An 11,978-nucleotide genomic window follows, 5' to 3' on the forward strand; every position below is an offset into this window, starting at 1 on the left:
TAAATACCAACACCCCCCCTCTCCCCACACCACCCAAGCCCCAAGCCGCCGCCGCCTTAAGCTGTCGCCGCCGCCTTAAGCCGCCGCCGCCGCTCGGAGCCCCGCCTCCCGAGGTAGCCGCGCCGCCTCTTCTTTTCCCCGGTTCGGTTTTTCTTAAAAGAACCGTTCCGTTTCTTTTCCGTTTTCTTTCCGGTTTTTCTTTTCGGTTTCTTTTCCGAAACCCTAGATCGGTTTTCTTTCTTCTTTCGGACCATTCATCTCAACGAACATGATCACCGATTTTTCTCGGTTAGCGAACGTCCGTTCGTTTAACCGTTCGTCTCTTTCTTTTCGTCGGATTTATTCCGCGATCGCGATCTCAGATCCGTTCTTCGTTCTAGTCTTTCTTCTCGCTTGTTTATCGGAATCAGGTGATTCAAGCACCTGGAGTTTCGTTTCGAAACCGCCGTTCCGACTAATCAACTTGAACAAGTTTTTGCTATGGTAAAATTTGACCTAGTTTCAACTAGCTAGAACCGAGTTGTTTTCTTCCGTCGTTTGTTTTCCGTTGCTTTGCTCGGTTCGTTCTTTCTTTGCAACCGGAGTTCTTAAGTTGAACTTTCTGGTTCGTTCTCTTGTTCGAGTTTTACCTGTGCATTAGATGAGTACTTATTGTGTGCTTGTTGTTTGTCTGCGATAGATCACCCGGATTGCGCCGCTTGTTACTTCGAAACCCTAGGACTCGCGGATTCTCAGCAAGGCAAGTAACACTTTGATCATACCTTTTCTACAACCCAGTTTTATTGCACTAGATCAATCCTCACACATTGCATGGTTAGGATCTAATTAAATTGTGGGATGGGAAGTAGATGAGGTAGTACCTATCACCTGTATTATTATGAAACCTTTGGGAGTTACTTCTACGTTTGCTTATTATGCCATGCTATGCTAGTAGACGTGGATTGGGTGAGTGATATCCATGACAGATGTGAGTTTGTTGATTTTAATGGTTTATCTAAGGTGGCAACTTAAACACACATCTGGGTGGATTGAGGCACCTGATGTCTATCAGGACTTGCCTGTTTTCTTTTGGACCGCCACCCAGGCTCAAAGGGATCATAAGATCATTCATGCTAGTAACTTCCGTGTGCAGCCACAAGCCATTACGGGCTTTGGCATAGTTGACTAAGTCATGCGAACTCTTACAGTGGTAGACTAGCAGATGTAGGGGATGTAGGTGGTATGGTCTACCCGATCGTAAGGTGCTAGCGCTTCTGAAAGACTATGTCTCGGTCATCCATCTTCTCAAACACCCTGTAGTGCGAGAAACCAAACGGAGGCGATCGTCTTGTGGGGAAAAGTGCGCAAACCTCTGCAGAGTGTACAAACTAATCATGATTAGCCGTGTCCCCGGTTATGGACAACTTGAGTATCTAGTACTTGAATATCATGTGAATCTCATCACGTTACTTCTAATTAATGTTGTTGGGTTTTAATTGTTCACTTAATTGGGATTGGAATGCTGTCAACCATTCTCGATGTGTAACAACCACCATGATAGTTAAATAAACTTATTCCTTTGCAGTAGGGAAAAACTGGCTTTACGCAAAACTGTAACCATAGAGCTTTCCACTAGCCATACATGCAATAGTATAGTTGTTTCATTCCATTACTCTCTATGTGTTACATTGCCAGCATATTCCATGTGCTAACCCGTTTTCGGGCTGCAACTTTCATGTTGCAGACTTTTCAGACGACGAGTAAGGTGCTTTTAGGTCGTGGTTCTATACTCAGTGATGCCGTTGGAGTTGATGGACCCATTTATCTTCTGAGTCTTCCGCTGTTATCGTCATAATATGGCCTTAAGCCATATTTATTGTAATAAGTTCTCTTTGAGACAACGATGTAATAAGTGTGTGATTGCCACTCTGCTATAAATCCTTCGATGTACTGTGTGGTGTCAGCATTACTGATCCAGGGATGACACCAGAGCACAGTAGACTTGATCCATTCGGGTCGGGTCGCTACAGAGATGGTATCAGAGCACACGCTGACTGTAGGACACGACCACTAAGTTAAAGCCATAGAACACCACTCTCTTCTCATTTTCTAACTCCTCATCTTTTCTACTCTTTTAGGATGACGAACGCGAAGATTAAGTACGCCCAACCGGATGAAGGCACACCTTTTGGATTTCACTTGAAGGAAGTCACCAAGTACCTGAACATTGGATTACCAAGCTTCACGGGAACCTTCAATGCCACTCTGCCTGAAGAGGAGCGCTGGAAGATTCAAGCTCACGTTCCGGGAAGGACATTCGCACCAATTATGAAGCCCATAGATAGTATTTTCAATGCACCCACCTGGAGTCTGGGAAGGAGCATGGCAGCTCATATCACCATGGGACGCATTGGAGAAGTTTATCAAGAAGACCTTAAGGACACTATCTACCAGATTTGCGGACGCCGAGATGAACAATGGGAGTTAGTCAGCACCAAGAAGGATAGATCCATTGCATCTTTCATCCAGGAGTTAAACCAGCACATTCAACGCCACGAGAACCAGATGTGCAATGATATGATAGAGTTGAAGAATGTGAAGGCAAGGATCCTCGAGCTAGAAGGAGAACTGAAGTCTACACGCAAGGACTACATGGACGAGATCGTAGCTCTAGCGAGACACAATGGCGATCTTAAACAGGAGATTGAAGAACTCAAGGTGAAGTTAGCATCCAGGAAGGAAGACATGTACGTCGCATGTCCGGACAACTACACCATCATCGACGACACCGATTCGGATCCAAGTGAACCCGACTTTGAAGACGAAGCTGGAGCAGATATCATGGAGTCTTCCACCGGTTCAAATTTCTAGATGACCACCAGATAGTAGTAGCATTTACCCCCCCCCCCCCTGTAAACAGTATAGTCGAGCACTTTTGCGATAGTTTTAGATCGATTTGTAAGCCCTTGTTTGATTGAATGAAGTGATTTTGTGTGCATTTGCTCATGTGCATTGGGGTAGTGTTTTCCCTTTAGGCCTCACTCTATTCTTAATTCTCGTCTATTCTAAACCCTCAGATGCCTCCGAGACGTGACACTGGATTTCCACCGGAGCTCACTCAGTTGATCCAGCAGCAGAATCAATTGATGCAGTTGTTAGTCCAGAACCAGCAGAACAACAACAACAACAACAACCCACCACCACCACCACCACCTGTTGACCACTTAGCCCATTTGCTTAGGCTGAATCCGCCGGTGTTTTCCAGTAGCACCGAGCCAATAGTAGCAGACGATTGGCTCCACAAGATAGCTAGGGAGTTAACCACTGTAGGATGCACTGATGTGGAGAAAGTGAAGTTTGCCGCACATCAGTTAGAAGGACCCGCAGCATCTTGGTGGGAGAATTTCACAGCCACTTTCCCAGTCGACACTGTCACATGGGATCAGTTTCAGCAAGCTTTCCGCACTACCCATGTTTCAGCAGGAGCAATGGCCATGAAGAAGCGTGAGTTTCGCAACTTACGCCAAGGAGGAAGGACAGTTGGCCAGTACGTTGACGATTTCAGCAAGTTAGCACGTTATGCCCCAGATGACGTTGCTACAGATGCAGCTAAGCAGGAGAAGTTTCTGGAAGGACTGAATGATGAACTAAGCATGCAGTTGATGGTAGCGAGTTTCAACAACTACCAGGAGTTGGTAGATCGTGCCATCATGATTGAAGGAAAGCAACAGCAGATTGAGAACCGTAAGAGGAAGTATGGACAGGGGAAGTATAACTCTGGAGCCCAGCAGAAGTCTCGTTTTGCCCCTAAACCGGGATTTCAGTTTCAGCATACCCATGGAGGAGGTAGCCCGCACAACCATAACGGCCACAAGAATGGTAATGGGAATGGAGGAAGCAACGGCCAGAACCGTACCACCCCACCGACCCCAACCAAGAGAGACCTGAGTCAAGTCACTTGTTTCAAGTGTTCCAAGACCGGACATTATGCCAATGAATGTCCCGAAGGCCAGAATGGAAATGGCAATGGAAGCTCTAGGAAGAAGCCGAACCCTTTCAATAGAGGATAGGTGAACCACATTAATGTGGAGGAGGTTGAAGCTCAGCCCGATGCAGTAATCGGTAAGTTTTTGGTTAAGTCATTTACCGCACTCGTTCTTTTCGATACTGGTGCATCGCATTCATACATATCAAGGGGATTTGTGGATAAATATAACCTGCCAACCCAAGCCCTTAGGTCACCCATGTTAGTAAGCTCACCAGGAGCGGAGTATATGGCTAGACGATGGTGTGATCGGTTACCATTAAGGATTGGTAACTATGTGTTTCCCTCAGACCTAATAGTATTGGAATCTCAAGGATTGGATGTGATATTAGGCATGGATTGGTTATCGAAGTATGAAGGGAACATTGAATGTGCTAGTAAGTCAATTTTGCTTACCACACCCAAAGGAAGAAGGATCAAGTATGTATCCCGGCATGTGCCAAACAGGACACAAGTAAATTCTTTAACAGGAATTGTGCAGGAAGAAGTACCAGTGGTGAAGGATTTTCCTGATGTATTTCCTGAGGAATTGCCAGGAATGCCACCAGATAGGGACATAGAGTTCTTAATTGAGTTATTGCCAGGTACAGGCCCAATATCGAAGCAACCATACCGAATGCCAGCAAAGGATTTGGTGGAAATTAAGAATCAGATTAAGGAGTTATTGGATAAAGGTTACATTCGCCCAAGTTCTTCGCCTTAGGGATCACCCGTACTTCTAGTGGAAAAGAAGGATGGATCATTAAGGATGGTTGTAGATTATCGAGGATTGAATGAAGTAACCATCAAGAACAAGTACCCACTGCCAATGATCAACGATCTGTTTGATCGATTGCAAGGAGCTAAAGTGTTTTCCAAGATCGATTTGCGATCAGGGTACCATCAATTGAAGATTCGAGAGCAGGACATACCTAAGACAGCATTCACCACGAGATATGGACTATATGAGTATACCGTTATGTCATTTGGATTGACTAACGCACCTGCCTATTTTATGAACCTGATGAACAAAGTGTTTATGGAGTTTTTTGGATAAGTTCGTCGTGGTTTTCATAGATGATATCTTGGTTTATTCAAAGAATGAAGAGGAGCATAAGGAACATTTGCGTTTGGTTTTGGAGAAACTAAGGGAACACCAGTTATACTCCAAATTCAGCAAATGTGAGTTTTGGTTGAAGAAAGTTGGATTCCTCGGACACGTTATATCCGGAGAAGGTATAGCAGTTGACCCCACTAAGGTTGAGACCGTAACCGAATGGGAATCACCAACGACAGTTGGAGAGATTCGGAGTTTTCTTGGACTCGCAGGATACTACCGGAGATTCATTGAGAACTTTTCAAAGATTGCAAAGCCTATGACTGAATTATTGAAGAAGGATACTAAGTTCAAATGGACTGAGGAGTGTGAGGCTAGTTTCCAGGAGTTGAAGAAACGCTTGGTTACCTCACCAGTATTGATTTTGCCAGATCAGACCAAGGATTACGAGGTGTATTGCGACGCTTCACGTCGAGGACTTGGAGCAGTGCTTATGCAGGAAGGAAGAGTTGTTTCGTATGCTTCACGACAACTGAAGCCTCATGAGTTGAATTATGCCACGCATGATTTGGAGTTAGCAGCCGTAGTGCATGCATTGAAGACGTGGAGACATTTCCTCATTGGAAATCATTGTGAGGTGTACACGGATCACAAGAGTTTGAAGTATATTTTCACGCAGAAGGAGTTGAACCTCAGACAAAGGAGATGGTTGGAGCTCATCAAGGATTATGACATGAGATTGCATTACCATCCCGGAAAAGCTAATGTAGTAGCTGACGCATTGAGCCGTAAGAGCCATGTCAATACTCTAATGACGGGGAAAATACCCAAGGAGTTAGCAGAAAACCTTCGTGAGCTATGTTTGGAAATAGTTCCGAGAGGCTATGTAGCAGCATTGGAGATTCAGTCAACATTGATGGATAAAATCAAAGAAGCCCAGAAATCTGACAAGAGATTGCTGCTATAAAAGAGAAATTGAGCGAAGGAAAAGCAAAGGGATTTCGTGAGGATGTGCACGATACCTTATGGTTTGAGGACCGTGTTTATGTGCCAAATGACCCGGAGATCAGGAAGTTGATTCTGCAAGAGGCACATGATTCACCCTATTCGATACACCCAGGAAATACCAAGATGTATTTGGATTTGAAGGAAACATTCTGGTGGACTGGAATGAAGAAGGATATTGCAGCATATGTAGCAGTTTGTGATGTGTGTCATAGAGTAAAGGCAGAACATCAGAAGCCAGCCGGATTGTTACAACCATTGCCGATACCCGAGTGGAAGTGGGATAAGATAGCTATGACTCGATATGGGTAGTAGTTGATCGTCTGACGAAGGTAGCCCATTTCATTCCAGTTAAGACCACTTACACCAGTGCTAAGTTGGCAAAGATATACATGACTAGGATCATTTGTTTGCATGGAGTTCCGAGGAGTATCGTATCAGATAGAGGAACCCAATTTACCTCAAAGTTTTGGAATCAGTTGCATGAAACTTTGGGAACTAGACTAGAGTTCAGCACAGGTTTTCACCCACAGACAGATGGACAGACCGAGAGAGTCAATCAGATTTTGGAAGATATGCTGAGAGCTTGTGCACTAGATTATGGATCTAGTTGGGACGATAATTTGCCATATGCAGAGTTTTCTTACAATAATAGCTATCAGACCAGTTTGAAGATGGCACCTTTCAAGGCTTTGTACAGAAGGAGGTGCAGGACACCGTTGTCATGGGACGAAGTTGGAGATCGTCAGTTGTTTGGACCAGATTTGATTAAGGAGTCTGAACGGAAGGTTAAGTTGATTCGCGATAGGCTCAAGGTAGCCCAGTCCAGGCAGAAGAGCTACGCAGATTCTAAACGCAAGGAGACAGTTTACGAAACCGGAGACAGAGTTTATCTCCGAGTATCCCCACTTCGAGGAGTTAAGTGCTTTGGAGTTAAGGGAAAATTAGCACCGCGCTTCATTGGACCGTACAAGATCTTGCAACGTATGGGAGAAGTCGCTTATAAGTTGGAATTGCCAGAGGAGCTGTGAGGAGTTCATAATGTATTCCATGTTTCTCAGCTGAAGAAATGTCATGCCGAGATGGTGGAGGTACCGCTAAGAGATACCGTGCCACTCGAAGCGATTCAGTTGAAGGACGACTTAACGTATGAGGAGAAGCCAGTCAAGATTCTCGATTATGCCAGCAGAGTTACCCGCAGCAAGGTTATCAAGTTTTGCAAAGTTTAGTGGAACCACCACTCAGAGGATGAAGCCACCAGGGAAAGAGAAGAAGATTTGCTCAAGGACCACCCTCACCTATTTTCTAGCCAACCCGAATCTCGAGGGCGAGATTCATCTTAAGGGGGGTAGGTTTGTAACATCCCAAATTTGCAATTTGGAATGTTATACACTAGATCATCATGCATATCATATTTTCATGCATTTTGGTTGATCCTAGAAATTTCACGCAACTCAAGGACCCACGGAGAGAGTTGGAGATTTCGTTATTTTCATATTTGAGTTCTCTCAAATTTTGGAAAAGAGGATCATTTGATTTATTTACTTCATCTTCAATTATTTTTCCAATATCAAAAAAATGAGAGAGGGAATAATATGACTTTCCCAAAGTTAGGAAAAATGAAGATCTAATGAATAAATCAAATTTTGGTTTTGCCGGAGTTTTGTTTGTTTTATTTGGATAGGGAAAAATGCGCGTTTTCAAAATTTGCATTTTAGGCCTGAAGAAAAGTTCATTTTGTTTGACTCATTTTTAGGAGTCGGGGAAAATTTACTTTAGATTTTTCGGAGTTCGTTTAGATAGTTTTTCTTTTGTTTTTCTGCGCGCGAAACCGATTTAAAAAAAAAAAGACCGCAGCGCCCGCCTGGGCCAAGGGCCCAGCCGGCCGGCCCAGCCGCCCCGTGCGCCAGGCGCAGCCGCCAGCCACCGCCGCCAGGCCGAGTCCCAGCGAGACTCCAAGCCGCCGCCGCCTCCCCCTTGCCCCTTCCCCAAGCAAGAGACCCACCCATCCTATATAAATACCAACACCCCCCCCTCTCCCCACACCACCCCAAGCCCCAAGCCGCCGCCGCCTTAAGCCACCGCCGCCGCCCGGAGCCCCGCCTCCTGAGGTAGCCGTGCCGCCTCTTCTTTTCCCCGATTCGGTTTTTCTTAAAAGAACCGTTCCGTTTCTTTTCCGTTTTCTTTCCGGTTTTTCTTTTCGGTTTCTTTTTCGAAACCCTAGATCGGTTTTGTTTCTTCTTTCGGACCGTTCGTCTCAACGAACGTGATCACCGATTTTTTTCGGTTAGCGAACGTTCATTCGTTTAACCGTTCGTCTCTTTCTTTTCGTCGGATTTATTCCGCGATCGCGATCTCAGATCTGATCTTCATTCTAGTCTTTCTTCTCGCTCGTTTATCGGAATCAGGTGATTCAAGCGCCTGGAGTTTCGTTTCGAAACTGCCGTTCCGACTAATCAACTTGAACAAGTTTTTGCTACGGTAAAATTTGACCTAGTTTCAACTAGCTAGAACCGAGTTGTTTTCTTCCGTCGTTTGTTTTATGTTTCTTTGCTCGGTTCGTTCTTTCTTTGCAACCAGAGTTCTTAAGTTGAACTTTCTGGTTCGTTCTCTTGTTCGAGTTTTACCTGTGCATTAGATGAGTACTTATTGTGTGCTTGTTGTTTGTCTGCGATAGATCACCCGGATTGCGCCGCTTGTTACTTCGAAACCCTAGGACTCGCGGATTCTCAGCAAGGCAAGTAACACTTTGATCATACCTTTTCTACAACCCAGTTTTATTGCATTAGATCAATCCTCACACATTGCATGGTTAGGATCTAATTAAATTGTGGGATGGGAAGTAGATGAGGTAGTACCTATCACCTGTATTATTATGAAACCTTTGGGAGTTACTTCTACGTTTGCTTATTATGCCATGCTATGATAGTAGACGTGGATTGGGTGAGTGATATCCATGACAGATGTGAGTTTGTTAATTTTAATGGTTCATCTAAGGTGGCAACTTAAACACACATCTGGGTGGATTGAGGAACCTGATGTCTATCAGGACTTGCCTGTTTTCTTTTGGACCGCCACCCAGGCTCAAAGGGATCATAAGATCATTCATGCTAGTAACTTCCGTGTGCAGCCACAAGCCATTATGGGCTCTGGCATAGTTGACTAAGTCATGCGAACTCTTACAGTGGTAGACTAGCAGATGTAGGGGATGTAGGTGGTACGGTCTACCTGATCGTAAGGTGCTAGCACTTCTGAAAGACTATGTCTCGGTCATCCGTCTTCTCAAACACCCTGTAGTGCGAGAAACCAAACGGAGGTGATCGAGTCTTGTGGGGAAAAGTGCGCAAACCTCTGCAGAGTGTACAAACTAATCATGATTAGCCGTGTCCCCGGTTATGGACAACTTGAGTATCTAGTACTTGAATATCATGTGAATCTCATCACGTTACTTCTAATTAATGTTGTTGGGTTTTAATTATTCACTTAATTGGGATCGGAATGCTGTCAACCATTCTCGATGTGTAACAACCACCATGATAGTTAAATAAATTTATTCCTTTGCAGTAGGGAAAAACTGGCTTTACACAAAACTGTAACCATAGAGATTTCCACCAGCCATACATGCATATAGTATAGCTGTTTCATTCCATTACTCTCTATGTGTTACATTGCCGGCATATTCCATGTGCTGACCCGGTTTCGGGCTGCAACTTTCATGTTGCAGACTTTTCAGACGACGAGTAAGGTGCTTTTAGGTCGTGGTTCTATACTCAGTGATGCCGTTGGAGTTGATGGACCCATTTATCTTCCGAGTCTTCCGCTGTTATCGTCATAATATGGCCTTAAGCCATATTTATTGTAATAAGTTCTCTTTGAGACAACGATGTAATAAGTGTGTGATTGCCACTCTGCTATAAATCCTTCGATGTACTGTGTGGTGTCAGCATTACTGATCTAGGGATGACACCGGAGCACAGTAGACTTGATCCATTCGGGTCGGGTCGCTACATTTACTTTGCTTTTACTTTTTACTTTGCATCTCTATACCAAAAATACCAAAAATATTATTTATCATCTCTATCAGATATCACTTTCGTAAGTGACCGTGAAGGGATTGAAAACCCCTAAGCATGTTGGTTGCTTTGAGCTATTGTTTTTATGTAGGTACGAGGGACTCGCGCGTAGCCTCCTACTGGATTGATACCTTGGTTCTCAAAACTGAGGGAAATACTTACGCTAGTTTGCTGCATCATCCTCTCCTCTTCGGGGAAATCCAATGCAGTGCTCAAGAGGTAGCAGCGAATATTTGAGTTACGAGTTTGGTCTTCAAATTAAAACAATGTGGAATAGTTTCACAAACTCATGCCACCTGGAACACCACAGCATAATGGTGTGTCTGAACGTCATAACCATACTTTATTTGATATAGTGCAATCTATGATGTCTCTTACCGATTTACCGCTATTGTTTTGGGGTTATGCATTAGAAGGCAGGTGCATTCACGTTAAATAGAGCACCATCTAAATCCGTTGAGACGACACCGTATGAACTGTGGTTTAGCAAGAAACCTAAGTTGTCGTTTCTTAAAGTTTGGGGTTGCGATGCTTATGTGAAAAAGTTTCATCTTGAAGCTCAAACCCAAGTCGGAGAAGTGCGTCTTCATAGGATACCCAAAAGTAATTGTTGGGTACACCTCCTATCATAGATCCGAAGGCAAGATATTTGTTGCTGAGAATAGATCCTTTCTAGAGAAGGAGTTTCTCTAGAAAGAAGTGAGTGGGAGGAAAGTAGAACTTGATGAAGTAACTGTACCTTCTCCCTTATTGGAAAGTAGTTCATCACAGAAATCTGTTTCTGTGATTCCTACACCAATTAGTGAGGAAGCTAATGATGATGATCATGTAACTTCAGATCAAGTTACTACCAAACCTCATAGGTCAACCAGAGTGAGATCCGCACCAGAGTGGTATGGTAATCCTATTCTGGAGGTCATGTTAATTGACCATGACGAACCTACAAACTATGAGGAAGCAATGATGAGCTCAGATTCCGTGAAACGGCTTGAGGCCATGAAATCTAAGATAGGATCCATGTATGAGAACAAAGTATGGACTTTGGTTGACTTGCCCAATGATCGGTAAGCCATAGAAAATAAATGGATCTTCAAGAGGAAGATGGACACTGATAGTAGTGTTACTATCTTCAAAGCTCGAATTGTCGCAAAAGGTTTTCGACAAGTTCAAGGTGTTGACTATGATGAGATTTTCTCACTTGTAGCGATGCTTAAGTCTGTCCGAATCATGTTAGCAAATTGCCACATTTTATGAAAACTGGCAAATGGATGTCAAAACTATATTCCTTAATGGATTTCTTAAAGAAGAGTTGTATCTGATGCAACCAGAAGGTTTTGTCGATCCTAAAGGTGCTAACAAAATGTACAAGCTCCAGTGATCCATCTATGGACTGGTGCAAGCATCTCGGAGTTGGGATATACGCTTTGATGAGTTGATCAAAGCATATTGTTTTATACAGACTTGCGGTGAAGCCTGTATTTACAAGAAAGTGAGTGGGAGCACTACAACATTTCTGATAAATATATGTGAATGACATATTGTTGATCAGAAATAATGTAGAATTATTTTGCAAAGCATAAAGGAGTGTTTGAAAGGAGTTTTTCAAAGAATGACCTTGGTGAAGCTGCTTACATATTGAGCATCAAGATCTATAGAGATAGATCAAGATGCTTGATAAATTTTTTCAATGAGTACATACCTTGACAAGATTTTCAAGTAGTTCAAAATGGAACAGTCAAAGAAAGAGTTCTTCCCTGTGTTACAATGTGTGAAATTGAGTAAGACTCAAAACCCGACCACAGCAGAAGATAGAAAGAGAATGAAAGTCATTCCCTATGCC

The sequence above is a fragment of the Triticum dicoccoides genome, chromosome 5A (assembly GCF_002162155.2).
Source record: "Triticum dicoccoides isolate Atlit2015 ecotype Zavitan chromosome 5A, WEW_v2.0, whole genome shotgun sequence".
In the NCBI taxonomy this organism is placed as follows: Eukaryota; Viridiplantae; Streptophyta; class Magnoliopsida; order Poales; family Poaceae; genus Triticum; species Triticum dicoccoides.